The sequence below is a fragment of the Ranitomeya variabilis genome, chromosome 1 (genome assembly GCF_051348905.1).
Source record: "Ranitomeya variabilis isolate aRanVar5 chromosome 1, aRanVar5.hap1, whole genome shotgun sequence".
Taxonomy (NCBI): Eukaryota; Metazoa; Chordata; class Amphibia; order Anura; family Dendrobatidae; genus Ranitomeya; species Ranitomeya variabilis.
Window position 1 is genome coordinate 972,609,404 of NC_135232.1, and position 4,462 is coordinate 972,613,865.

Below are 4,462 nucleotides of genomic sequence, written 5' to 3' on the forward strand. Positions count from 1 at the left end.
TGTTCACATACATAGGGCTGTGTTACACTTCCCTACACTGCAAAAAGATGGCAATGCTGCTGTGGAGGGGAAAAAAATGCTGCTGCCCCTGTTCTTTTGCAAGGTCCTGACAATCAGACCCCTTCTGATCAGTAAATAAAATACCATTAAGTTTAATGCTGGAGGATCTCCTTTAGGCTGGAGTCGCACACAACGTAAAAAATTGGTCTGTTTTACACGGGCGACAATCACAGAAATGTTCCCTGAACAGTGATCCGTATGTCATCTGTGTGCAGTGCCAGGATGCGATTTTCTCGCATGTAAGCATCAGTGTGACATCCGTATGGCAAGATTTTCTCGCCGACTTGCAAAATGGACATATAATGGATGCATGGGCTCAAATATTCATAAAAACATATGTATATATATATATATATATATATATATATATATATGTCAGTGACACACATACCTCTCTGTGTTCATCGTCTCATTAAATACATTTACATTTGACCAATTTAATTTTCCTGATATTGCCTGCGCCCCAGACAACCAATGTGCAAAAATTTCCCACGGGCCAACTAGTCCTATGTAATTCCTATACAGTGTAAACTTTGACTAGACAGTTTTAGGCCGGGCTTAGACAAGAATAGGAAACTCACATTTTCATCCAGAAAAAAAACAGACTATTTTTATGTGTATTGTCATCTGCATTATATCCGTATGCCATTCATGTGTCATCCTTATAAACATATTCCCAGTTAAAAAGTAAAGCCTGTTGTTACCATCACATTGCATAATATTTACAGTATATGAGTAAAACTGACAGACGGTTGAAATGCATCAACATGATTATCACTTAACTTCGTTAATATCTGTTTTAAAACAAAATTGGAATAGAGAATATAGAAGTTGTGCAGTTGTAAGGAGGTGAGGCGGGGCATGGCCCCCTTACCATATGGTCGCTGCCCTTTGTTGTGTTCTTTATTGGGTTTTGCAAGTTTCCTGTTGTGACTATCACATCAACTCCCTAGACATCTTAAGACACATATCTGTGCCGTGGTATTAAGACTAATGTGTTCAGCTTGTTTGGTGTCCTCCACCATCAGTTCTTATTGGGCATCCGCTTTGCTATACCTTTGCAACTCTGCATACTCTCTGCTTTGCTGGTTAATTCACTGCAATCCACCTCCTGGATTTACCCCTCAATGTCAGTAAGCTATTGTACAGTTCATGGATACTGTTCATGTTGAACATTGATCCTGCACTATGCTTGTGGTTCCTCTGCCTCCTCAGGGTACTGTTTCAAACTTCGCTTACTGTGTCCCTCTTCAACTGCCATCCTGTTTCTGTAGAGGTGCAGAAACTGGGGAACAAAAGAGCGCAAGTAGGGTTTTAACTTATAACAATGTGGTTATAGGAAAGGGAATCAGCTCACCTGGTAATGTTGCACCTAAACAACATGTATTACCCATAGATCAGCTGCTGCAGGTCATGGGTCCAAAGGGACCAGGCATAAAATGGAATGCGGGTGACGTGCCACTTGATGCGCTGCTGATGAACACTAGTGATAACATGGTATACTTGGGAGCTTTATTTAACAGGTTTTTAAAGTCAACGCGTTTTGAGGTCAATGCAGAACCTCTTCCTCAGGACAAAAACCTAATGGCAAACTCTCAGAATTGATTGTCTATTGTGCGTTTTTTTTTTTTTTAAATGCCAAATCGGGCACAGCGTAAAACAATTAAAATAGTATAAGATCTCTAATTCATATTTACATGAAAACCATCCAGAATATTTGCGAAAAGATAGAACATAAAAAAACAAAAAATTAACGATACAAAAAGGGTTAATTCAGAGATAACAGGTTTCATATGTTTGAGAGAATAGCATCCGTAGGGATTCAAACTGGTGTTCAATAGATCTCTAAAATTACCAAATACAAGGAATACAGCTATGAGCCACTGGAGAAGTGTCTGGATGAGTGGACTGTGAGAAAAGGCAGGGGAAAATGTATGGAAAGAGTGAGCTCAAATTTGATTCAGGATAAAAGTATGCTTTTTTCATGTAAATTATATGATGTATGTTATATATGTATCTTATACTATTTTAATTGTTTTATGAAGTGTAATATATCAATGTATGTCTCTATTGTTTGTTGAACTTTGACATTGTCATGTGCCCAGTTTGGTGTTTTATTTTTTTTTAAAAGACTTCATAAAAGACAATCGGTTCTGACAGTTTGCCATTAGGTTTTTGTCTTGAGGAAGAGGTCCTGTGTTGACCTTGAAATGTGCTGACTTTGAAAACCTGTTAAATAAAGTTTCCAAATACGCCATCTTATCGATAGCCTCCATCAGCAGCGCATCAAGTGACACTTCAACCAGATTCCATCCTGTTTCTGTAGTTCCAGCAAGTCCAAGTCCTTGCTTTTCCATGTGTCTTCCACACCAATGCCCTGTTTTCATGTGTCCACCCTGACCTGCATCTTTGAGAGTCAACCTCATCAAGTTAAAGAAACCATGGGTGTTTTTTTTTAACTGAGTTAAAGAAACCATGGGTGTTTTTTTTAACTGGAATTTATATTCATGGAACCTAGCGAGTTGGCTATAGGTATAAAGATACAGCTCTGGCAAAAATTAAGAGACCACTGCAAAATGTTCAGTTTGTCTGATTTTTCTCATTATAAGTCTATTTTTGAGTAAAAGGTAAATTGTTCTTTTATTCTATAAACTTCTGACAACATGTCTCCGAATTTCCAAGCAATAAATTTTGTATTTTTTTTTCAGATGTTTTGGGATTAAGAAATCATTTTTCAAGATCATAATGCGTCCTGCCATAGAGCAAAAACTGAAAACATTCCTTGAAAATAGACACATAAGGTAAATGTCACGGCCTGCAAATAGTCCGGATCTCAATCCAATTGAAAATCTTTGGTGGAAGTTGAAGAAAATGGTCCATGACAAGGCTCCAACCTGCAAACTGATGTTTTATTCCAGAGAAATCCACTTTTTTTGTATGTAAATGAAGTCTTCCATGCAATGGGGAGGACGTTACCTGGAAGATAACTCTGCCTCCAGAGATTATTTTACATGAAATGGAGTTACCAGTGTGAGACAAGTAACTAACACAGAACAGGAGAAATTAAATTTTTTTTCTTGCAAACACATTTTTGCTTCTCTCTAAGCTCTGTTGTATTGAAAAAGTTTTGCAACCCCGTGAGATGGAAGCTGAGAGGAACCTGCAGATGTGTCAGTTATAGTCACACACAGCTGTGAATCACATTGATAACACTGGGAACCATTACACATCACCCTGGTAACCATGACACATTACACTGGTAACTATCGCTTCTATTTAATATAAGCTCTGGAGGCAGAGTTATCTTCCAGGCAAATTCCTTCCCATAGCATGGAAGACGTCATTTACATAAGGTGATAAAAGATAATTTATCAACAATAAGGCATATGGTATGAGACACAAAGCTAGAATTGTTTTCAGCAGTCTATAACCTGTATGCTCACATTACATTAATAGTTTAAATTCCCTTTAAGTGTGCCCTAAAAACACATTTCCTTAGACTGTCCTATCACCTTGCTTATGTAACTACTCCCTGTTTGCCCTTACAAAATCTTCCAAATCAGGCCCCTTATAGCATCTGTTCACCCCCTCCATGCACAGAATAGCCCTCTGTGTCTGTACTGTACACATACTGGCCGGTGACCGGTCATGCAGCGTTATGTGAAAACCCTAGTTATTATATTGATGGTTGGACCATAAAGTGCAAGCACTTATTACCATTTCCTCATAGATTGTAAGCTTGTGAGCAGGGCCGTCGCTCATCTTGGTATGTGTTGAATTATGTGTTATTCAATAATATATTTTTTGTCTGTACAAGTTCCCTCTGAAATGTAGTGTTACGGAATATGTTGTCGCTACAGAACAACAAGGATTATTATAATTATTATTATTGGAATGTATCCAGAAAAATTGGATGCAATAAGGATCCGCATTGAACCTGATTTTTTTGTGCGCACCCGTAGACTGGAAGATGTGAGTCTCATTTGAATTTTTTTTTTTCACATGGACACATTTTGTCTTTGTGAAAAATCCAGCATCTGAGCAGCCCTATTAAATAACATTGGTCAGTATGCTGAGTGTGTGCACAAGTACAGTACATACATTACGCTCATTTGAAAGACCTCTTAAGATGCAGTAGATTTAGCATATTGGTTCAAGCTACAGTAATCTGTCTAATTTTAAGACAATGTAGGCTGTTTACGCCGCAATCCGTTGGCTACTTTGTGCTAGAAATTCACTCCCAAAAATTGGTGCATTTTTTGTCACACAGTGTCGCACATTGGGTCATGCTTCTTTTCCATTAAACCACACCTCTGCCGCATAAGGCCACATCACCTTGTCAGACAAGGCACAAAAGGTGCCTAAAACACATAATAAATATGGTTTAAATTACCCTAAAATG